The 26,661-nt window shown below is 40.5% G+C and overlaps 1 long non-coding RNA gene across 1 annotated transcript in view; it reads right to left on the bottom strand.

The window, feature by feature from the left end:
• LOC117471775 overlaps nt 1–26,661 on the bottom strand; it is an 88,230-nt gene that overhangs the window by 11,634 nt on the left and 49,935 nt on the right. Inside the window, exon 2 of the long non-coding RNA XR_004554810.1 lies at nt 14,006–14,060. This is a non-coding gene — a long non-coding RNA (uncharacterized LOC117471775). The remainder of the gene's footprint in view (nt 1–14,005; nt 14,061–26,661) is intronic.

Raw genomic sequence — 26,661 nt, forward strand, 5'->3', positions numbered from 1 at the left:
AGTGTCACATGATTCAGAGCCAAGGTTATGGTGTGTTTTCTGAGAGAAATACCAATGGAGCCATGGAAAAAGAAGAAGAAGATAGTCTGAAACTTTCAATTTGATGAGCTTATCAGAAACAAATATTTCAGTTATTGTTTGTTTTTTATATAAAAACCTTTCTCTCAAAGACAATGTAGCTTTCGACATCACACCTAGAGTTTCTCGTGCAAGTTTTGAAATGTTATTCATAGACGTTTGTTGCGAGAGTTTATTGGAGATGTTACATTTAACAATTTATTAATAAATATATAATACAAATAAAATATCAGGCCAGTCTGAAATGCTTTCAGGATTGTGTGCATTGACTGTTGGGATCCACAAACTGGATGCATGTTTCCAGGTTCAGGACACACTGTTCATCATTGTACAGTTGGCCCATTTGTCTCCATTCTCACCTTTGACCTGCAGGCAAATGGTGATAAAAGCACCCTTCATTGCATTCGACAATAAAAGCAATAGGCAGTTCTTGAGTCAAGCAGCACAGTAAACAAACATAAATAAAAGAGAGTGGGAATCAATGAAAGAGGAAGCATGGAAAAGCAGCACAAAGACCCATATGCCGATACAGTAACACTCAGATATAACCACCAGTACAGATTTGAAAACAAAATCTGATAAAGTCTGACTATGAATGTATAGCTGTAGTACCGTTTATTTTATCAAAGCAAACTAAAGTCTTTAAAACCTGTAATGTTATGATTCGTATTGTTTGAGATAAAAAGAAAATAATTTTCTGACTTTCATCTGTAAACAACAAATAATTTCAAAAGCAATAAGTGACCTCCACAATTTCTGTCAAGATAACAATTTTGTCATGGCACTAGGCAGTGTAGCCTTTAATGTGCTGTTTACACGAGAACGCAAACGGTTGTATCCGCTACTTTTCTCTTTCGTATAGCCTGTTCGTTCATACGAGGCCGTAACGGAAACGCGGAAACGGACCCCGCAAACGATAACGGGTCCCAAGGTGGATAGATCTGCAAACGGAATGCTCTGGGGGGCCAAACGGCTCCGTGTGTACGCCCTATACGATCATTTCCTGATAACGATGAAGCCATAGCCTCATCTCTCCCCACCTCTGCTGCTCACTGCTGTAGCATGGTCAGTAGCTACTGTCAGTTGCTACTGCTACTGCTACTGACCATGCTACAGATGTTAGTGCAAAATCTACAGCTCCTCTACCACAACCATCAGCAACAAGTGGACATGGAGAATTACATGAACTACATGTAAATCCACCGCGGGGCATAAACAGAAGGGCAACCATGGCAACCAGGCTCGGGGGTCTTCTTCGCTGCTTTTGGTGTATTTTGTGGCGAAAGTACAGCGCCACTTACAGGCCTGGCATATGTACTACAGCGTCTCCAGCACTTTAGAGCGGTCTTGTGCGGAAGTACAGCGCCACTTACAGGCCCGGCATCAGTGTTAATTTTGGCAGCTGTTTTTGATTTAGTCTTAGTCTTAGTCTTTAGACGAAAATGGTTATTAGTTTTAGTCACATTTTAGTCATTTCTATCCTTCATAGTTTTAGTCTAGTTTTAGTCGACGAAAACTCAAAACGTTTTAGTCTACTTTTAGTCGATGAAAAATTACATTTTAGTCAACTTTTAGTCAAAATGTTTTCTCTTAAAACCAATTCAGTTAGGCAAATACAGGTATCTGACATTGTAATCAAGGTGACAGCATCAAGTGTTGAAATTCGTAAAGCAACATTTCACTCTCTTAACACTTTACTTGTGTAATATCTAGGGATGGGTATCGTTAAGGTTTTCTACGGTACTACTAGTCTTATCAATACTGCTTATCGATCCGGTACTTTAACGGTATTCTTGTATTTACTTTTTGTTATTTTTTAAAGGAAAAAACTAACAAATTGTTAACCGAATTAATTGCTTTATTTAAATGTGAAATAAATGAAATATATATATAATTATGTTAAAATATTGTACTGTACTTGAGTAAAATGTTGAGGTACTTGTACTTTACTGGAGTATTTAAATGTTTTGCTACTGTGTACTTCTACTCCACTACATGTATTTAATACCTTTAGTTACTTTACAGATGTGGATGAATGATGTGAAATATAATCAAGTGTTAACTCAGACTTTAGTAAATTCACAAGCTACCCTGCAGTATACAAAGTCCTTCAAACTAGCTGCACCTTTACTAGCTTTGAGAACACTTTCATGATCAATCATTATAAAACATATCATATATATTATTCTGAAATGGACCAATCTGCACAATGACTACTTTTACTGTTGCTACTTTAAATATATTTTGATGATCATACTTTGACTTGAGGAACTCTTCCTACACTATGGTATTTTTTTACTTAGCTACAAGATCTGAGTACTTCTCCCACCTCTGCACACCTGATGTGATAACGTTACTCGTAATTGGGGCAACAGAGCTACGAGTTAAGGAAGTCGAAAATTGTGCATTTCTCCGACTGAATATGACGCCTTTTGGCCGGCTGTTTGGACAGACTACTCTACTCGTGTCAACGCGCTAACGCGAAAACATGGCAAACGAGCTTTGTCCACATCGAGTCTTGTAGAGTGTCTCTATACTCTCTGAACGCTCCGTCCCCGGCAGATCTCTGTGTGCCGCTGCAGCGTGTCTGTTAGGCCCCGCCCCCGCACACAGAGAGAGAGGGAGATCGCTCTTCTGGAGTGAAGAGAGCGGAAATAATGATATTGCAAGTTAGAAATGTAAGATGCATTTTGACAGACAAGACGGGCAATTGGGGGAAAATACCCTGCATTTTGAATGTCCGATAGTCCACCATTAACACCTTAGTCCCGTCTCGTCTCGTCAACGAAAACTAAATATACATTTCGTCAAATTTTCGTTATCAAGAATCTATTTTTAGCTCGTCATCGTCTCGTCTTAGTCATGTAAAAAAGGTCGTTGACGAACATTTTTCGTCATAGTTTTCGTTGACGAAATTAACACTGCCCGGCATATGTACTACAGCGTCTCCAGCGCTCCCGAGTGGTCTCGTATGAACGGAAGACTTTTTTGATATCGTATTCGGTTCGTTTGCGTTTCGTATGCGTTTGCGTGTAAATGGGGTCTAAAAGTGTCAGGGATGTATCTTTGATGTATGCAAATGCCTAGAGGTGTGATACCCAGTGAGATCTAACAAAAAAGTTAGGATTGTTAAAAGGTGAGCATCATCAGTCATGAGAAAAGTGTAATGCTCAGTAACAGAGGTTTGTCATTGTGCAGCCTGTATTTGCAGTAGTTCCCTAAGTTAATCCTTCATGTTGGACAGGCCATTGGCCCATTACTAAGTGAGTGTAGCAGTGTCTCTCTAGTGATGAGAATAAAATACAGAGAGAGAAGTTGATAAAAAGAGTGAGTTAAATATCGCCTTAACCTTTAAGAGACAATGGAATAAATATGCTGATTCAAGAGTTGTTTCTACATGTCAACAAAGGAGACTGTACTACACTCACGCATGCTTATCACCCCTGTGTGGCCATTTTTATTTTAAGGATGGAACTCGGTAGCAAGCAAGGCATATAGACAGCCCAAGTTGTAGATGAAGATGGTCTTGTGTGGTTATTATGGGGTAGGTTCAGTTAGCCCAGCCCTAAATGACTAAGACTGGTTTGTCACAGGCCAAAAAAGCAAGCCAATGCATTGACGAAAAATACATTGGTACACTTTGCCGATTGTCAATTTTCCTTTTTGAACACCTTCATGATTCAAAAACCTTAATCTAACTAAAGCTCAGTCCCTTGAAATCAACACTAGTGCATTATTCACATTTTCCGAGGCATTTGGTTAGTATTGGATGTCTATTCAGCTCCTGACATATAAAAACAGTCGAGCTTGACCTTCCTCTTCTATCATCTTCTCTTTCCTCTGCTCCAAGCATCCAGCCCATAACAGATTAGCTCTGAGGAAGACCCATTTCCTCCCTGAGGCTGCTAAAATATTAATCAAAACACAGAGGAGTGTGCAGCAGCTCCCAAGATGCATGTCTTCTAATGGTAATACATGGGGAAGGCAGAGAGGGAGGAGTGCTGCCTGTAATAGCCTCACAGAGGGGGAGGAGAGGAGGAGGGCCAGAGGTGACAGGGGCTTTCACAAGGGACAAAGAGAATGAGAGAGAGGGATAGATGGGCAGGAAGCGAGGTGGAGGGAAGACATGAGGTGTGTGGAGAATCCACGAAGAGACTGCACTGATACAGAGTGCTTCAGAGAGATCCAGCAGGGAAGATCAAACAAGCATCGTGGCCTCTCACTACCCATTTTGTGCAGTACAAGGGTATAAGATAGCCTTATGTGAACTTTAAAGTATAAATAATAGATAAAAAGTGAATTTAGCTTCATATTTTTCTTGGATTATCAACAGTGCCAAATATTTGTTTGGGTTTGTTCGAGGCTATCTGTGAGCAATGTTAGAGAGATAAAAAGACAGAGATGTTACTGTTCAACAAGCACTTTTTTACCCTCCTCATGACAAAATGCATGATGCCATGGGGTCTGTATGAGCAGTGAAAGGCATTTCTCTCATGGGCCAAATCTAAGCCCTTCTCTGGCACTGAGCCACTGCCAGTGGGGAAAAATGATGGGACTATCCATGTTGGCGACACGGTAATCATGTAACTAAGCTTTGTTGCGGTGCGGGCAGACTAAAAGGTTTATTTCAGCTTATTTCCCACGCCTGCCTACTTGTCTTACTGTTAGTAGGTGTCTCAAGCACATTGGCAGATGTCCTGTTGTATGGAATATGGGATGTGAAAACTGTGAAATTAATACATACGTATGAAGCAGGCATCCTCCTGTTACCACTAAAGCAACACTGACAGTGTAAAGCTGACAACTGTTTAGAATACCAAGTCTATTGAGAACAACACCATTTTATGGGGAATGCAAAACTGGATATCCTCATGGGTCATCTTTAGCTAACCTGCAGACAGCTGTGACTGTGTTCCACTACTTGGTAATTAGGGAGATGTGGAGCCCCCATGGGTTACACACTCCCAGCGTGCTGCCACACTCCTCCCTCTTCATCCAACAGGCTCCTGGGAGAGGTGGCCGTTTTGTGAAAGGTGACACAAATCAGTGACCTCTGTCTACCTGACCATGTCGATAATGAAATGCAGCTGGAGCTTCATTGTATTCAAATGAGGCTGCGCGTGACAATAATGTTGAAGAGATACCAGTGGCAAAGGTCCAACGTTAACTTCTCTGAGAATAATAAAAAAGGAAGTGTAAAAAGGCAACAAGAAGCTACCTGACTGAGCAAGTGAAACTGAAAGAGTGATAATTCACACACTTTTGCCCACGTGTGTTCTTCATTTTGGATGGTTAGGGGTTAAACTGGTCTGTCCCAGTCATGGGCCTTTGTCTATTGTGTTGCTTTACTTAATGTAAACCGATAAAGCTGGCTAACCTTGTGGGCCCAATCAATGCTTATTTAGAATACCATTGATTAACAGTTCTGATTATTGATTATGTCATCCCACTCAAGATATGCCAATGGCTCTGATAAGAGGTTAGCCCAGAGCAGATAGGTCTACCCACCAGGCTGCCACACACACACACACACACACACACACACACACACACACACACACACACACACACACACACACACACACACACACACACACACACACACACACACACACACACACACACACACACACACACACACACACACACACACACAACACACACACACACACACACACACACACACACACACACACACACACACACACACACACACACACACACACACACACACACACACACACACACACACACACACACACACACACACACACACACACACACACACACACACACACACACACACAGGGCCCTGCTCGTACAATGGATCCAACGTATTTCTCTTTTTCTCTCATGCATGCACACACATTATGTACACACTTATGTATTCACTCACACAGACTGAAGACAGTACTACTCTCTGTTGACAAAGGGTAATGTCTGCTCATCTGAGACCTAAATATTGAAATTACCCCACCATCTGTTCCTGCAGCATGCCCAGTGGCCATCTTGAAATGTCTTTACTTGGAAAACACAGTACAGCTATATAAAGCATTCCCTAAACTACATTAGAACGTGCTGGGGATAGGAGCAGAAATGCCCCTCACTCTGTCCTACTGGGTAATCAAACCTATTCAGACATTTTCAAAACATGCTACAACTAAATCTACTGGAATTATTATTGACCAGTTGAAGACAATTTGCCATTATCCATGAGATATGTGCAATTACATAGTTCTGAACCCATTTTTTGGGTTTGCTCCAGTTATACAAATGCTGTCTTCTCAAAACTTTTTCAAACCATCAGCCCGCCCTATGTCCAGAAAAGTGTTTATATACTGTACAGTCCATCGTCTGAGGATTGTATCTTATCTTGTAACTGAGTGAAAACTCCTGAGTTTTGAACGGGTCTAGTATCTGTTCTCAGTGATGCAAATTTGATGTACAGTAGCAGTATGCTACATTCGACCTCTGTGACCTCCATCCAATTGACTTCCAGAGGTTAAATAATGTATATGAGAGATCTACATAATTCTCAGCCTAGTGTTATGTGTTAATAACTTAATTTAATTTAGTTTGAATTCAAATTGAAATGTTTTGTTAATATTTTTGGGCATCTTACTTAAAAAGCTGAAATTAAAATATGCAAGATCACATACAAAAATAACAGTTTTTAAAGTGTACACTACAATCCAGAGAGAGATCATAATAACATCCTATAAACAATCTAGCTTCACACAGTGTAAATGGGTCGTAAAAGCAAAAAGCATTTATAACAGAATGTTTAATTGAATGGTATAAATGGAACATGTTGGGGAGGGAAAGAAACCATTTCAGGAGATTTTGTATCCCTGGGAAATGCTCTAAAGCCAGTGCGGTCATTGTCCAGTGCCGTAAAGCCTGATGATAAAAACGTTTACAGCAGGGCCGCTATTAAAGAGAGAGTGAGTCAATCAAAACTGTCAATAACACAGTATCCATGACATACAATTACCAGAGCGTCCACTTGCACACTGGAGTGCGACATTTGTTTTTTATAGCTGGAGTGGAATGATTTAAACATATTGAAAATAATAAGTATGTGTAGATACAGTGTGTAGCACTTAATATCCGTGGATTGAAATTCACTTAAAAAAGGAACACTTTAAGGAAATGTGCTTTTTTGCTGAGAACTAAATTTAGATTGTTGTGCAAACAATAGAGTTAATGCGCGCTAATCAACTTTACAGGTGCTAAGTAAGCATAAGGCTGTCATATACTTAGCATACAGACAATGTGGTGAGAGGTATCAATCTTCTCACCTGACTCCTGGCTAGAAGCTGAATAAGCATATTTCCCAAAATATTTAACTTTTCCTAGAAACTTGGTGAAAGAGTAATAAGATCAAGCATGAATATGTGTTAAAGGTACCAGAAAAAAGTGGTCAGCGTCTCATTTTGTAAGGAGTCCTGATTAACGTGTTAAGCAGCTGCTGCTGGGCATGCTGATGAGGCAGCAGGACAGTGCTGGGGCAGTGTTTTTGAGAGGTGGGCACGGCGCTGTTGTCTTATTGTTAGGTCAGCAGTGCTAGGCTAGCCCCTGTCAGCCAGCCAGTGTTGAGCTCTGCACTTTGCATAAGGGGGCTCTTCCGTAATGAGCCGCTATGTATGGGTATCATGTGAGATATCTGAGCTAGCGCTTACTGTTCCATGGACCAAGGTCAAAGCCGGCCCACCCCACCTCCGACTCCCCTTCGCTATCCATCACCTGAGAACACAGACCGCAGCGAAGCTCACATTCCAGCCCCTCTGGACATCCTCACACCAATTTGGAAGGACTGTCTTTTTCATGGGAACTCCATTCATTATATATGTCAATATACTATCAAGATTGTATACATAAAAACACCGTCAAATGTATGTACAAATGTTTCAATAAACTTTGTTCAAAAAAGGGAAATGAAAAAAAGAGATTGCGAGACTGATTTCTTTGTCCACCCATTGAGGAGAAAAAAAGGCTCCATGGTGTCCGGAGCGTCCACTCTAAATATGTGCCTTTAAAAGACTGTTCCGGCTAATTGTTGTGGTGTAACATAATAGTCTCTTTATCTTGTCTTGCCCATGTGCATGTGCATGTTTGATGTTTGCTCTTTTCCAATGAGTACTTGCTAGCAACATGTCAAAAGTGGATACCTTATGTGGCTCCATAGAGTAACACAGGCGCTTAAGTGAACAGGACCCTGGAACAATCTGTCCACAACCACCATACTACCGCTTAAGTCCCCACAATAATCAATAAACTGCCCTCTCCAAGATCACATATCAATTGCTTGCTGAACTCAGGGGTAGAATAAAAAATGTGTGCCTCAAGAATGAATGACCTCTGTGCTGCTGCTGTCGACACGACATAAGGCATCAACATGCAGTTTAATTACAATTCGTAAATTCATTCTCTACTTTCATAAAAAGCGGTAAAAGTTGAAGCGATACAGATCATTTATCTCTTATATGAATAATTGTTTTATTAATGTTTTTATTTATCTTTTGATTTAGTTATCTTATTGTTAATTAACAATGATTGATGGTGGAGAGTAAAGTCGGGCGTTTTGAAAGATGGTTTGTATTTGTAACTCTGATTCCGCCTTCGATCCCCTGTATGAAACTAACACTTTTGGCTGGACTGCATGGATGCTGATGGATTTCATTATCAATCTCAAATCAATTAAGACTCACATATTCATGTCAGTCATAACACGAGCATTTTTCTTACCCCTCTACCCCACATCCTTTCTATTTAAGAAAGTATGATCGAAAGCATTGCCACTTATTCCTGCACAATACATTTTACTGAACACATTTTTAGTCTTGCGATACAGAAATACTGTGGACTAACAGGGAGACAGATTTTCTCATGCAGAGTAGGGAAAGAACGGGTTCATTTTAACTTCTGAACGGACTCTCTGGTGTGCAAAATCTGTGGGAACCTGTAGAAATAAAAAGGAGGAATGAACAAGGAGAGATGGATTTCCTGCCATTTGTGAGCTATGACCAATCACCCGTCTATCTTCTGATTCACTGTTAATGGCTATCGGCCAGGATTTAAATCCTTTCTTTTGTGCATTCCCCTAAATCAATAAATTGGCATCCATGTGATTGAATGCTCATCAATTGTGTTAAAATTAGAGTGAATGAGTTTTGTCCTTTTGGCCAATGAGGTGACTCATATTATTTCAGCTTTTTCAGATGTTTTAGAAAAAGTAAAGTTGAGGAATCCGTTTATGAAACACAAGCTCCTGGTTTATCAATAAGTTATTTGTCAGCTAATGATGAATTTAACAGAAATGTTAAGAGCAGAATAAAAATCTACTTTTATTCCTAAGCATTCCTATGTGATCATAATTGGTGCCCTTTCCCAACTTTCCATATAGTCTTAAATGATCAATATTTATTAAGCAATATAAATGAATATATATCAAAGCGGCAATGATATAGTGAAGACAGACTATCCTTTTAAAAGGGCAAACAGAAGAGTCGTATAAAATGATCATGAAGAAAATGGTCACAGAAAAGAAATAAAGAAAATGTCAAATCTCCGAAAATAAACAGCAACACCATAAATGTGATGTTAGAAGCCAGCTGAACGGATCTGTTCTGCATTTGACTTATTTTATGGTTAGATTGTTCTTTCTCTTGTTTTGCCGAGGTTAACTGACAGGGGGGATTGCTCTTTCTAATATGCATGTGTGCTTGCAACAGTGTGTACATTGTGTGTGTTAAAGAGGGTTATTCTGAAACGTTAACTATGTGAGGTTGAAACACATGGCACAAACATCATTTATTAGAATACCTTACAAATGAAATGCAACAATGTTTTTATTAGGACTATTTAACCCTAGACAGATGACATTATCTTTTTTTTTAAATAGTTGTTTTGCATTCCCTCACCTGCCACTAGCAGGCCTGTTCAAAGAGAAGAACCTATCCAAGCTTCAGGCTGACAGAACCAGTCATATTTCCCTTTTTGTATTCCTCAAGTTCCAATAACATAAACTGCAAATCAAAAACTGTACATCTACAATAAAACCTGTGCCAAAAAAGAAAAAACGTAATTTTATTTACATAATTTAATATCTCCCTTGAAATATGTGAAAGAAAAACACATTTCATTTATTCCTTTTAGAGGGGGATTGGTTGCAGCTTGATGAAATGAATCCTTTTAATTTGCATCTCATATCAAATATAATATAATAAGTAATTTAATTTGGTAGAGAACAACTAAAGATTGAGTGTGTTTAGCCATTGCATTTGCTGACAAATAGTGAAAGAATATGACATTGATACATTGACACTCAAATCAGTATTCAAACAAAACACATCATATTCAGTGGTCCTAAATGAAGAAAAGAAGAAAGACTCAAAGAAAAACAACAGCGCCCATGGATACCTATATAAACAAAGGATATGCTCGCTTTGCCTGTAGTTAAACAACAATGCCCTCTATTGGTGTGCCGCTGCATCTGTTTCCTCAACAAAGGCCATCACACTAAAAGCAGACTGATGTGTTTTCCAGCACACTCAGCAGAAATATCACATTGAAGTGCAATCACTTCAAACCTCAAAGACTGTCCTTATTAACCTCCTAACTACCACAGAATGCTTTAATATTAATCCACTAACGTTATTCAACTATAACAGTCATTGCCGCCGTGATCAGGGGGCCTTATTAAGGCTTAAAATGTATTAATTAGAACAATAATGAATGAAACCACAGTAGGTTAATGCAAGTGTAGCCAGCATGCCTCCAGCATTAGACGACTGCAGACTCACCGACGGCTTCTCAGAGGTAAGACGTGTGTGTGTGTGTGTGTGTGTGTGTGTGTGTGTGTGTCTGTGTGTGTGTGTGTGTGTGTGTGTGTGTGTGGTGCGTGTGCGTGTGCGTGTGCGTGTGCGTGTGCGTTTGTGTGCGTGAGGATGGTTTACAGGATCCGTGAAGGAGTTCTTGACAGGAATGCACATTGAGCTTCACGTCTCCCTGTTGCTCTCTCTACTGAACCGGAACAGTGGTGTAGACAAACAGGGGCGCCCCGGAGAGTGTGGCGAGCTAAGTGAGTGAGCACAGAGGTTTAATATGACAGCTACACTTCTCCACTGCTGGTTCAGGGTGAAGAAAATGTCCTACACTGTACATCTGTTGTAACATCATGGCCGATCAAACACATGCCACCTAGAAATACTGAACTGGACTCTGGACAGGTGAAGGAGCTCTGATCAGCAAGGCATCAATAACCAAAGACATATTCATTATAGATGTTACCATTGTAAGTGCATGACCCCAGGGTAAGGGCAAAATAAGTTTGTTATGCATTAACTTAAAGCCCTCCTTATAGGTTTTCGTATTAAATGTACATTATAAACAGTCCACTTGTTTACTGAGGGTTAACAAAGGATTGCCATCTTTATATTAGGTGGCGCGTCAGAAAAATGAAACAATCTTACTTATGGCACCATTCCTTAATATTCATATTCATTCATACATATTTGTACGTATTTTAGGGGAATTAATTATTTTAATTTAATTAAGAGTGCAAAACACTGGACTTCAGATCGTAAACACATATTATCATTTTTTAACTGAAAGCAGGAATAAACAACAATCAATACACAATGGTAACACTCCAGAAAAACTATAACAGAATGATACAGTATTTCTTCACTTGACTGTGTTCCCTTGTGTTTTTGCTTCTGCACTTGTGTTCCCTGCTTGTGTGAATGAAATGTGTTGGTATGCTTGCACCATCCTGGCAAACAACCCCTCTCCCACCTCCCAGACGACCATAAAACACCTGCAGACATGGGGCAGAGGTGGGGGCAACATGGCAAAGCAAGAATAGATGGAGAGAAATGGTAATGGCTGCGAAATGTTAAATGGGCTTATAGAAAAGATTGGCAGTAAAGTTTAACAAATCTCCTAGAGAATGATTTGCCAATAAGTGAAAGGATACCTACACCGTTCATGAATAATTTTGTTACACTTAATTTTCAAATACCACATGGACAATTATAAGAGGTGCCTTTCATTGTCAGTTAAAAGGCCTTAAGAAAGAAGCCACACAATGCAACCAAAATACGTTATGATACATGCCTGAGCATAACTATTAGCTGAGTCTCATCCCCCTTTTTATTTCAATTAAAGCTCTCTCTTTGAATCAAAGGCATCCAAATCTAAAGTGTCTTTGATCTCCTAACCGTAGTACAGACAGGCAAATAAGAGTCTCTTTAAACGGGTGGAGACGAAAGTTGTAATTCCAGAACGGGGGACAACTTCTTTCCCTGCTGCGGTTTTAAATGGCACAGGGGTACTTAAAAGACCTCACGCCTGGTTTGGCAGTATTGAACAAAACAATCCACTATAACAAAGAAAGAAATCCCAGACAGGCTGTAAGGGGCTTTCTTTCATTCTGATCTCACTTCCCCAAACGTGATTAATCCATTCTCTCAATATACACAAAGAGGAAGGAAAACACAGCCACCAAAGACTGAAGTTAAGTGCCATGAACAATAACACATCACTAAAAAAACAATTTACAATTCTGCTCAATATTATTTGATTAAACAATCGACTTTAGAATAATTGGGCTTGTAAGGAAGCTGATATTATAACAACAACTGTGCATATAAAATGGCACATCAACCATGTCATGTGAAAACATATCAAATGTAATCAAAGACAAAAAAGTTGTACAAATAAAGTGTTTTCAACTAAACTTCCATTTTGTATATGATACATATAAAGACATCTGTTGACGTCACGCCCCTCTGATTCTTGAAGCTTAAATCTAATTTCTCAATCTTTAATCTGCCACCATTCCCACTTTTTATCCTCTCTATTCCCCAGCAGGGCATGAGGGAACAGGTACATGACAGTCCCAGTGTGAGGGATTGTGGGTATTTAAACCACTCAAGAGCGGAGGATTATTGGCTGCTAACTGCTTTTGTGTGAAAGAAAAACATCAGTGTTGGAGCCCCAGCGAACAACAGTCGCTCCCTGGCAGCCAGGCTGGTCTTTGATGCGCTGCTGAGCGGCCCACACAAAGTGGAGGAGCACAATCAGTCATCTGTTAGAGAGGGTCTCGCAGGCCTCAGTACTACAGAGGGGTCACTCAACACTGGCCACAGACAGACAGGAGGGGAGGGGGGGGGCAGCACCAAGACCACACATTCACTCTCCAAGGTCCTGTCATGTCTGCTTTTCTTTCCATCTCTTAAATATTGTTAATCTGTCTTCTAACTCTCCCTTTGTTTTCTGCATAAGGAAATGATTAACACATCATTTTGATAATGCTGGTGTTTGTCTGTTGTGAGTAATATTCATCCATTTAATCACTGTTCTGTGACTTAACTGGATCTCTAAGCATTTCCGTGCCTTTTCTCTCAGCGCTTTATATGATGCAAGCATGCATATTAAAGCAAGGCAGCCAGCTGTGAAAACAGCTTAATTAGTAGTAATCACTTCTGATGGAACATGTTTCCACTATTTGCCTCCATTAGCGATGCCTTATTTCTCTTATTATATCAGCAGGCTCGTGTGCAACTGCTGCCACTCTGTGCCAGGTGGGGATAGCTGAGTGATGATGGTGTCCCAGGGGTATAGAGATAGTCACTGAAAACCTTCGGTACAATATAAGATTCCACCGGCCCCAGATAATGAGAAGGTGAGCAAAAAGAGAGGCACTCATCATGTCTCACAAAAGTGATCTTCATGTTCTTGTTAAAACAATTAAAGAAGCCAGTAGAACATAAGTCAAATGCCAATATGACAACATGGACTAACCAAGTGTCAAGAGTAACGTCATATTACATATTAATGAGTTTTCAATGGAAAGTTCACCTCTGATATAAAAATAAAATAAATTATTAGGCACTCTTAGTGACTTAGTGAACTTCATTACCTGAGTCTTCCGCTACCGAAAGGCCTCTCCATGGAGCCATTCGCAGGTGGGCACCCTGTGGATACATTTAAAACCATTAAAAGTCAGTCTGTCATACATGTTTGAGTCAAATACAAATGATATTATGTAAGTATGTTGGTGTTACACAGTAATGGTATTACTGCCAGGGACAATTTGACACACAGAATGGACTCCATCGCTCTATTGATCACATAAGCTCTTATTCAAAATATATTGTAACGCACGCATGCACACACACACACACACACACATTAAAAAAGCAGAAAACCGAAGGAAAAGACAATATTAACATTTTACCTGAGTGGCAATCACTGTGCATGGGGGTTAGCACTTGGCCCAAAGGAAAAATTCTCAATTCACAGTGGAGATAAAATACGAGTTTAATCCAATGTTTACAGTATAATGGTGTATTGGAGCTATTGTTATTTAAATTATCTTTTGTGGCCTCTTGAAACCAACAAAGTACATTACTGTTTCAAAGCATACATGAAAAGCTTTGCAAATCCATTCAACCCATTTGTTGAGGAAACTCAGATGGCTTTTTTTGCTAAGAAAACAATGACTGCAAACAAAACTGTTTGATTAAAATGAAAACACCACAGGATGCGTATTTACATTGATCTTATTCAATCTGTTCACTTCAAAGTCAGTCCGTGCAGATACCGAGGTGGAGAGACGAGGCTGTTACGAGCAGGAATTAAACATTGGACCAATTATTAGACAATAAGCAGCGACGATCACTTAGAGAAACATAACAGACACAGCACAAAAGAATGATACTTCTCCAGCCAACCTGTCTATGTTGCATTGATAAGGTGTTGCAAGCCGCCTGCTTCCTGTTGTATCCTCCTTCTAAGAAATCCAATAGTAACGCTCAGTGTCACTAATGCCCTCCGCCAAAACAAGAGGAAACGCTGATCAATGCTCAATCAGCCCATTGATCACACATGATATCACTGGCCGAATCAAGATAGATAACACACTTCCCTTCTTTTTTCAATAAACTGCTAAACCAACAGGTGCTTATTCACATCTATAATAATAATAATATAATACACCGCAGAGATTATGACAAAAATAATAGAGAAGTAATGTGAGACAAAAGAAGTGTGTAATTCAATCATGAGTTGTAGTTACATCTGTGAGGCACTTTTGTTGGTTTATCTGATCAGTTGCCAATCTGCTACAAGAGGTCAGTTGTGTTTCATAAGCTGCTGAGGAGAGCTCAAAATAATTCCTTATGTAAATTGGCTTAATAAAAATGACCAAAGCTGAGATCATTTAGAAAATTAATATTATGATAATTCCAATTTCTCTGCTTCCCGCTTTCATTCTCCTTTTCTCTGTGTCGGTTCTCACAGTCCTGCCTGCGGCCAGTAAGTATATGCACCATGAACACATTTAATTTTCCCTGTTAGTCCACAGCGCGGCCAGAGGTGAGCTTTAATAAGGATCAATGGCACTTTATCTGGGACAGGACCCTCTCCCATGCATGCAAATCACAACACCAGCAATGGATTCAATTAAAAAGAGAACCTCCAACCACCGGCACTGGAAATTCAATTAAAGGATTTATGCAAAGGTTCACTGGCTTTTTTGTGTTGCTGTTTCTGTTTATGTAATGAGCTTTTCATATCAAGAATCAATACGTAATCTGGAGTGGGGCCATGGGGAGGGTGTCGGGTTGCTTTCTCATATGCATTTTGGATACAATTCAAGAACAGGCCTTTCTATAGAGCAGTGAGGAAGATATCTGACCACAGTACTCCACCCACTGCGCATGAACTGCAGACTCCTGTTGTGCTTCCTTGGAACTTGGACATGTCTCATCCTATAGCCACATATTAAGTGTACATTGTGCATTAACTGATACAAACTTTGAAGTACAGTGATCTTCAGTAAAACCACTTACGAAATTCCCCCTCCCAACCTGCAAAGAAGCTAAAAGCCGGTGCCCCTGCAGCAGCCCTATTGTGCACCCTGAGGTGTGTGTTGTAGGCTAATGAAATGGGATCTCAATAGACAATAATCCTTGTAACAAGATTGAACGGGGAGACCCATGTCAATATGAGCAAATGGGATTGCTGGCTTTTCTAGTTTGTGTGCACACACACACGGTCTGTGTGCTCTTATACCCGTGTGCCCATCTATGTGAAAGGGCTCTCTCGTTGCTTCTCCACCTAAGATTTAAGTGGAACACAAAAATAAGAGTGTTCTGGGTGGACCTCAAGGCTGTGGGTGGTGACCCATAACATTTTCCCACACCTAAATGATTACAAAATTGAAGCCCCCCTGAAGATCCTCAAAAACGTTTTTGATTAATCGGCCACAGATGTGCCAAGAGGGGTTCTTCCAAGATAGAGGTGGAAAAAAGAAATGCTGTGTAGACTGAAAAGGGGTGCATAAAATAATATCTAGACTAAATATCTAGCCAGTTAATTAAGAGGTTCACATACATTAGCCACCCCACTACTTGGCATTCCCAGGATGACTGCAACAGTGGCATTCTTACACAACTTAGTCTAGTTTCAGTTACAGAGACAGTTCACTTCAGTAATATTACTAAAAAGGTTTACTTGCGTGTGCGTGCGCACGTGTGTGTGTGTGTGTGTGTGTGTGTGTGTGTGTGTGTGTGTGTGTGTGTGTGTGTGTGTGTGTGTGTGTGTGTGTGTGTCAGAGAGACAAACGTATAAAATATAAAAAAATAGATAAACCAGTCTAACGTGATATGGCCCGGATTTACTAGTTTTAGTTTTGACAATAAATATGATTATTAGAAAAATATAAATACAACATTTAAATAAAAACACCTAAAAAAGCATAGAATTCAGAAATAACCACAGAACTTAATGCCCTCATTAAAGCAATATTCTAAGCTGTTAAAAATGTAATGTTTGACAAAGTTTGCATTGAATTGCACATAGGAGCACTGTGTGTCCGTTAAAGCCGTTACAGCTCGCATTTTTTGCATCTGTTCAATGAAATCACAATAACTGCAACCACATTAACTTTGTCCAGACAACACACCATGAAGGGGCAATGTGAAGTGCTTTATCCTTCATCCCATCAGCACTCTCAGTGAAGGAGAGGGACGAGATGTGGAGCAAAAGAAGACTAAAATTACCATCTGTATGAAAAGTGAAACTAGACAGTCTATTCACATCCTGGCCTGGCTATAAATAGGGTAACACACACAGCTAATGTGGTGGATTAGTAGCAGGAAGCAGACAGGCAGTCATCACAGCTCGTCCTCTTTAGCCCACAAGGCCCTGGATCCCTGCAGACGTCACCCTATCTACCAAATCAGTATCTCGTCCATTCACAAAAGCAGCCCCTACAACTCTCAGCCTTATAGTGTCATTCAGAAAATGGGGAAAGGGTCCTGTTTCAGTAGTTGATATTCCGTCAGGATGTAACTTCCCCTTTCCTCTTCATTGCACCATATTAAGTAAATGGGAAACACTATCCACACCTTAGGGCCCTTTCTTCATATTTATATAGAGGTTGATGGTAGAGATCAGTGTTTAAGTGCCCCATTTTTTCTCAGATTCAATCACATGATGCTCACCAAAGCTCTGTCCCTTGTGATGAGCACTGATTGATGAATACCCTTCTACAGTTATTTGTTTGGCTTCAACCTCGTTTGATCCAGATAACTAAAATACATGACAACACTCAGGCCACATCACTCAAGCAACATGAAAACTGTTAAGGAGGAATGCTCTATTTAATATCATTTAACTCTTCCTCAATTTGTGTTGTAAGAAATAATGGTATTATTTATTGATGTGTTTATTTAACTACAGTTTATAGTTGTCTTCCTAGCATCTGTTTATGGGATGCAGCTAGTGCAGTAAACAGTGACACATCTGCATAAAAACAGTAATTGCTGTTTTGTTTCACTGAACTAGTAAATACAGCAGCCTGCTGCTTCATCCTGCTAACAGCGGACTGCCAGTAGACACTCCCTAACCTTTCCCTCCCTCCTAATCACCAATTAGGACTCCATTAGTCTGGCCTGGCAGCTCATTTGCTCTGGAGGCGACTGAGGGGGCCTGGTGTGTAGGACCTCTGCCCACTGTGTTCCGCCCCAGCGACCACGGCACCACACGGCTGTCACCGTGGCACCGCCGCCATGTCTCCCAGTTTCACAAGTGAAAGTCCCTTTCCTCCTCCCTTACCACTTCCTGCCTAACAATGCCTTGCCTGGGAAATCCTCTTTCACGCTGGCGCTGCGCACAGAGGTTCACCCTCTGAGATTGGAGGGCAGTAGGAGATGCGAGAGGGAGGCATGGGGGGGGGGGAGGCAACTGGAGGACAGTTAACGCAAGTCTGTGGAACCACTTGTTAGGCACTTCATTAAATGTCCATCCCCATGGTGAACAGGTGAAGTGGGACCCTTATTAACTGAGCAGGGAGACATCCTTCAAGAGCTGGGAGATGGCTTGCAGCTCCAGTGCCAGCTGCTTGAGAAGGCTTGGGGGGAGCAGAGGGAAATGCAGGACAGGGGAAGAAGTTTGATGAGAAAGGGAGCAGGGACTGAGTCACATTTAAAGCACTAAACAACCCCTTAGCTATATTGTGAAATTACCCCACTGGCTTGCAAGACAAGGCCCAAAGCTCTGAGCAACTTGTTATAGACGCTGGCTCCCTCTCTCCCTCCCCACCGCTCTCTCGGCTAATGTCACACCAGTGGGCCTTGGTCAAAAGTTCAGCACGTGCATATGTAAAAAGGTAGTTGAGAGCCAAAGGCAGCAGACAAGCAATGAGATAAGGTAAGTGCAAAATGCCATTGAACAATGTGCGCATGTGTTTATGTGTGTACGTGCAAAAATACATGTGTATAGCCTTTACATGGGTGCTTGGGTTTGGATGAGTGTTTTCGTGTAATAGTATGACAAGCCTGATGCCGGAAGGAAACATTTATTTCAGTTCAACCAAAACCACAGACGCGACTTTAATTAAGGATTGCTTTAATAGTAGGAGTGATAAAGTTGCGCTTTTGCTTCCGATATTTTCATCGAAATGTTCGTGCTTGTTGGATTATCAGGAAAATGTGACCGACGCATAAGTAACATGACTGGTATAAAATAGACAAACGACACAGTTATGCTGCTTTTCTGTAGGGTGTGATGTGTCTTAAGTATTAAACTTCACTTGCCTGTCTCCATAGATTTCTTGAATGCATTAAGGATATACAATCACGGAAAGCAATTTTGTCAAGTGAGTGCAAAGCAAATCAAATATAGCTAATGTATATTTTGGCTTTCTTTAGCTTCGTTTTGTTATCCCATTTCCAATATGCTGGCATCTGCAGTCTCTGTAATCTCCATGGATCCCAGGAGCATGTACAAGCAATTAAAACAATAGCATCTTTACGCCCCTGCAACCAATAAACAAGCTAATGTCACTGCTCTATAAAGACACTTGGCGTCTGGGGCAATACCCCAGCTGGATTAGAACACAGCTCTGTGCTTTTAATACCTCACCATAAAGAAGGTTTAAAGAAATGCATGAACATTATTAAAGAGACTCCAAGGAAATAATATCAAATACATAACCAAGACAATACTGAAGTTAGGGTGTAAATTCTGAGAGCATCCCATTTAAATTGAAGTTTATTTATCAACACTCATTCGGCATTGTTGGCGTCTTGGGGCAGTTCTTAAAAAGGGAAGTTATTTTTTAAGGAATTTTGAATGTAGTTATTCTTACCTCTTAATTAACACAACTACAGTACAGTCTCCTTTCTTCTCAAAATAAGTCATTTACTGTAATTGTGAAAAGGATTGAGTGTGATGTAACAACACGCAATGGGTTAGCTTTGCCATCCGTTTGAGTCTGAGGCCTGGGATCTAACCAAAAATGGATGTTGAATTTCTGTGGTGCTGACTGGGCATTGGCAAGGGAATCTCCAGCCATAACCTCCTCTGAAAGGGAAAAAGAGAGCAATGGGATCCCACACAGCCACAGGTGCCATCTGGGCCTGAACCTGAGAACTTCCCCATGTTCGACCACACCACAAGCCCAAGGGCAAGGAAGTCCTTTCCATGAGTCAGTGCATTTTTCCTGCTCAATTCTGACAATAAGAAGAGAGAGACATTTGAGAACAAGTGTATAGGGTCTATTTTATGGAAGGGGAGCGAGAAATGGAGAGAGCACTGGTGTTTGTGAGAAGAGAGAGACATGGAGTGTGTGGGACCACATCTCAGATTGCTAATATTCTGCTTTCATTGGCCTTGCCCCAAAGGTTTAACAGTGCTGTCGTGGGAGCAGTCCAGCGCATTCAGTTTCCTCTTACCCTGGCAGACCATATATTTGCCCTCGCCGCTTTCTCTTTCCTTTTCAGATTACATTTTATTCTGTGTTTTACGAAAGGTCTGGTGGGACTTCCCTTTACCCCAGGTAAATAGAACAGGCAGCTGGGCAAACAGAACCCCAACTTAGCACCGGGGTCAGTATAAAACAGGGAAAGACGAGAATGAAAGAGACTTTGAAAAAGTTAGAGAAATGGAAATATTATATTTGAAATGTATATGCACACACACACACACACACACAATATTTCAGGTTGTGCTCTGGTCAAAGAGTCAAGCTCCACCCTCCAAGGCCAAGTTATGCAATCTTCTGCTTAAGTGATGGAAGAACTGACCAAACTGAACTCAAAGTGACCCTTTGGGAATGAACAGAATATGACTGAAAGGAGCAAATCTTCAAGAGTGAACCATGAAAACATATTATCTTTGAACAGTCATCCATTGCATTAAACAGACACATGTTCTTTCTATGCTGGTGTATCATGCCATCATGTTCCCAAAAGTTTGGACTCACTTTTGTCTATCTTTGCCAAATAGCTTTAAATATGTATTACTCATGTTTACTTATATTCTGATATGAAATATTATCCGGTGCTGAGCAATTTATAGGTATATTTGGAAAAGGCTCAAACTGTCTTTTATCTAATGACCACATGAAGCTGGCTCTAGAAGGGAGCAACCTACATCAACATGTTGAAAGCCTGGCACAAAAAAAGGTTTTGTCACTGAAGCGTAGGAGGAAGACTGTGAACATAGGTGAATCAACAGATGCTTTTTACTGTTCAGAGGTGCAAAGAGTCTGGTCTTGAGAGGGCACAGCATGGAGCATAAAGCCTGTGTGACATACACAAGAATATTAGTATCCTTAAAACAGAGCAGAATATGATTTCCGGTCACAGAAAGAGCAAAGGACAGGTGGAGAGTTGGGGCATCATGAAAGCGAGCACTGGGAATAGTTCAGCTTTAATCGGTCAAGGACCTCAGCAACTGAAAGCTGATCTATTCCCAGTGCTGCCAAGGAAAGTATTATTATCCTGAACGATAGACGTTGTACTTTACCTTGAACAGTTAACACTTGTATTCCATCACCTACCTAGCCTCTTTTCAAAAAGTTATCTTAAACATGGCTGTAGTTGTATTGCAAGTATGAGTAACCACTCTACATGAAATATAACCTTTTGTATGTTATCTAGAAAATGTTACAATGTGTCTATGACAAAGAAATGGTTGGGAAATTACTAGAATTAAAATAAATACAAAATTGTGTTGATAGAAATGTGTGTATATGATCTTGCTTTCTTTGGGATGTATTGAGTAACACACATCATTAAAGGCTGTATGCTCTCATCAAGGCAGGTCATGCTTTATGTCTCAACAAAGTGCGATCAACTTGGTGTACCTGGTTCCATCTATGAAAAGTTGATTTCATCATATGGATAGAGAACAATTCATCTGCTATTTGATAACTTCAGCAGTGTCTTAATGGAATGCAACAAAAAAAACATGATGTAGTCTCAAGTAGATTTTAAGTATGGTTGGATGTCAGTCGTGTCCGAGTATATCATTTCTGACAGGTCTGGCACAAGTCACTTACTTTTTGGCTTCAGGGTTTGTTTATCTTTATGTTGGCCTTATACAATTCAGGGTCGAGTTGCTGGCTGCTCCATTCTCACCTGAGGATTCCCTGATCCAAAAGTACATCAGGAGTGATCCCAGACTTCACCAAAATGAACTCAAAACCCATGTGTCTTCTCATTTGAAAAGTGGGTGTTGTTGCTGCTGTACATCACTGCTTATAACTGAAGCTTAGGAAAGTGATTTACATGTTGTTTAAATAAAAAAAAAATGACAGTGTCTATACAATAACATGTTTACACTTGTATGAGTTACTAACGTAAAAAGAGAGAACGTGTTGTGTGCATGCAACAGATGGATCTGTTTAGTAGCTCTAGGCCTGTTTGTCTGTTCACAGTACCGCTTCTGTGTGTGAGCATAAAGAAGTATAAAACGGAGATAAACGCAAGCCTCGCAGGCACAAGAGTGGAGAGGAAACTGTGCCAGAGAGACAGAGCGAGACTTAGCGTTGGCAGAGCATAGGGATGTTTTCACAGCACATTATGTTTGAGTACACATCAAACATGCCACGCGCCACTCTTTGATTGTCTCTGGTGAAGTTGCTTTCTGACAGGTGTTAGACGAGGTCCCCGGGTAGAAAGGCAAGCATGCTGTAAATACACTTATAATGACACATCAGCCGCTTGGCAAATAGAGAGATCACAGGGACCTCCGTGATGATGTTTATGTCAATGTAAAGTTTGTGAAAGCAACACAATTCATATGCAGGGTATACTGTAATCAGATCATTGTAGAAATGTAACAGTGTCAAGACTTTTACAGGCAAACTTGTTATCATTTATATTCCCCTGAGCTACAGCTTGCAAAATGCTTGAATGAAACATACTACAAACCACATAGCCTTAATAAAAGGTGGCTGTATATTGTATAAGTAACGCCACTCTCTTTAGGCCAGCCTCACTGCTTCACTACACCGGCAATAAGAGCCAAAACCTGTTAAATATCGATTTGATGGGAGTAGGTTTACACTAAACAGACCCCAAACAGAAAGAGCAGACCAAACCACTTATATTGAGTATTTCCTCAGTGTCTGTTATTACCGTGTGTTTAAATACATCTCGTCTCTCTGCGCCTGTTTCCATTCCCTCATCAGACCACAGTGAGTTAGATATTAAACAATCTTGTAATTAACAGTAAAACCACAGTCTAGTGGTCACGTGTAATTTCTCCATAGGACACATTCTCCACCTCCAGCGCTCTGTGTGTGGAAGCTATGGGCTTTAATCGCATTGCCCGTGCGCTAGAATAACTGTGAGTACTTTCTTGGCAAAGGCGTCCACAGCTCAAGGGTTACTGCATGGTCGATCCTCCAGTGAGGTCCTTTCCATTCTGATTCAATCAATCTTTATTCCATCCACTGCCAAAATCAATTGCACTCCGCCTGGGATGCCTGGTTAAAATGTGGGGAGGCACAGAGTCAGGCAGGGTACTCCGGCTATATCTCAACACTCTGAAAGGGTTCCCTTACTCACCGCACAATGCATTGTGAAGAACCACGCCTACGCCTCTGATTAGACTGGATATTCAATTGTTTAGGTTATTTCTTTTACATTTTTACTCTGGAATTAGTTAATCAGTATGAATAGGGTCAAAATATTAATGTTATATAAACCTTAATGCCGACCTTATATTTCTCACGACACAAAATTGTTACAAATTAGTAAATCAGCCTTTTTTAAATATTTGACAGTGGTTTGAGTAAAAATAAACTATATTAGACACAAAGGATTTTGTCTTTGGGAAAGTTACAAACTGCTACATTTAGATCACGATCATATGCTTTTAACATACAGTCAACACATCCTGCAGGTGGCTCGGAGAGAAAACCATCAGTGAAAATAATTAATTGAACTTGGATTAGACGTTTTCTTTATGCTAATTTTGTTTTTCTTTGCAAAACGCATCACCTGCCAGCTTATTGGCTACAATATGTAATGACAGATTTCTTCATCTATTGCTTTCACCTTTTGAGACTTTTTTTATTTAAGTAGAGACAATTAAAATGCTCACAAGTTGTAAGGAGGCAAATATGTGACAGACAAAGGTCAAAGTGCCCCCTTCATTTGGAAACATGGTGAAAATGAACTGAATGTTGAAGTCGTCCATCAAAAAAGAGGGTTCTTTGAATATTCACTGGTCGTCTATCACCCACCAATCCGCCCCCACCACCCACTTTATTGTGGAGACGCAGCTCATAGAAACCTCAACTACTTTTGAAAAAAATTGAAGACAAAATACCTTTTGTTAGAGAGATGTTCCAGCATTTATGATTTCCAAAACAATGTGTATTTACTTAGTGCGATAAAGTTCATAAATGCACTCAAGAATTGCAAGCATTGAGGTTCAAAGTGAAATGCTTTGATGCACAGTCTCTCGACCTTCTATAGTCTGTAGGCCTATCTATCTCTAGCCCGGTCTATATACTCCTTGAAGTAACCTTGTAGTTTCCACCCCTGCCTGGTTTGGACACACTGGCCTCTTCATCCCAGTCTATGGCTGCCGGCCGGCACCTGGCAGCTGAGAAAATATGCGGCCTACTTAATGAGTTCTTTAAGAGAGTTGAAAGTGGCTGGTGTTCATGCTTCAATGCGTTATGAGATAACCATGCAGCAGCAGGGCCTCCACCACAAGCTGCAGATCTGAAACTACAGATGAAGGTCTAACCTCAAAAATGATGGATTGGTTTATTTAGTTAATTTTTTGCATTCACACCTCTTTAGTTTTCAAGATCCAGACCAAATCAGGTCAAATTTACATCTGAACTTAAAGCCAATATTCCTCTTTATCTTATTAAATGTTGAAAATGTTTAAAGCCGCCAACAACAACTTTTGCAGGTGTTAGGACGACAAGAAAATTGTATGAGCATTAAATATGATCAATTTTATTTCCTTGCTTTTACTTGCCAGTCTACAATCCGCCTACAGTTAATGATGAAGTGATGGAATGATTGAGAAGTCTCTTTTAGGAAACCTAATGACTGCCCCTGATTTAGCTGCTGTGCAGCAAACCATCCATATGGGAAAGGAGGGCAGATAGAAGAGGGTATTGGCCAACATCCAACACCAACACAGCCTTGAATCCTTAGCACAGAGCTCTCTGCCAAAACACTGGTTTTCTGTGAAGGCAGAAAAAAGGGGGATAGTAAGGGAGGAGGAGAGGAGGAGGAGAGGAGACTTGATTAGGCAACCTTAATGGGACTACCCTGTCACATCGCATGGGTGTCTGGGCCACGGTCCAAAGCATTACTGACACTGCACTAAAGAAACAAGAAAGAGGTGAGGATCATACAGCTGCTGCACTAAGAGACTTCCCAAAACTTAATTCCTCACTTACACTCTGTTCGAATAATACAATTACACTGAGGCAATAAGTATTCAATGAACTGTAGGCGAGACAACACTTTACTGTACAACACAACTGTTACTAGTAAGATGATGGGCTGTGTAACCACAGAGGCTGCATGTAATTACATTTCTGTTATAGCCACTGTATTAGTTCTGAATTTGAAGGTATTTGCCACAGAGAACATTGTATTATCAAAAATGTTTATCTTCTTTATACAATATTTCCATTCAGTGTTGTGAACTGAAAATAAAAAGGAATGGTATGCACACTGGAATTTCAACCACTTGAAATATAATCATTGTGCCACACGCTCAAACAATTACAGAAGTATTTAAAGTGTGGGCTTGTAGGTGGCTAATTTGGTCCCTTTGATTTTCCTTTTCCTGAGTTTAAATGCAGAATACCGAGCTCCAGTGAATAGATGAAATGCATGAGGTGACTGGGCAGCCCAGTGCAGGTTCACTGACAGCTGGGAAGGATGAAGACTAAGGTGTGGCCCCACAGCACTGAGTCTTGACACACAATATTTCAAAAATCAAGTAAAGAAAGAGACTGTGTTTTTCTGTTCCAGACAGTTTAGGCAGGAATAAAAGCAACACACATAGCACGTTCTACTGTAACTACCAGCAATTCCCGAGAGATATTCAATTTATATTCAAAGGTTTAACACTAAACAACCGTGTTAATACTTTGTGTTAAGATTGTATTGAGTTACAGATTGTTTTTGGCTGGGAATAGCAGTCCACTTTTAAAGCAAACTGAGATACAAGATAAACAAAGTTAAATGAAACGGGGTGAAAAGAGCGTAACTCAGACCATAGTAATTGCTCATTTGTAACCCAAAGCCTAGCTCCCCTGGTGGGTGCAGTGGAGAGAGTGATGGGGTGTGCTTGCTGGGCCCCAGTGTGATTGGGTGCTCTGAGCCAGTACACCCTCACTTGGATTCCATGTATGGTTTGCTTGATTTGAATAGTGACCTTGAGTAAGACAGCGTTCCCGCTCTCCTCCCTAAACCATCTTTTCCCTGTCTCTGTCTAGGGAATGTAAGCTTTGCCAAGCCACCGTCAACACAAGAGCTTCAGAGGAATTACAAGCTGCCCCAACCAGGGCTGTTGGATGAATGAAGCTAGTGTCCTCACTCCTACTGTGTCTTTGTGCCTTTATCCTTCTGTTATCCCGCTCCAGCACTCTGTTCAACATCTAGGAGCAGGTGAGCACAGAGACTAACACAGCAATGCCTCTCTGATGAGATTCCTTTTGGAACAATAAATATAATTACATTGCGACAAGGAACATTTTTAAACAGGGTAAGGTGAATAGCCACATTTAAGGGGAGT

Source organism: Trematomus bernacchii, unplaced genomic scaffold (genome assembly GCF_902827165.1).
Source record: "Trematomus bernacchii unplaced genomic scaffold, fTreBer1.1, whole genome shotgun sequence".
Taxonomy (NCBI): domain Eukaryota; kingdom Metazoa; phylum Chordata; class Actinopteri; order Perciformes; family Nototheniidae; genus Trematomus; species Trematomus bernacchii.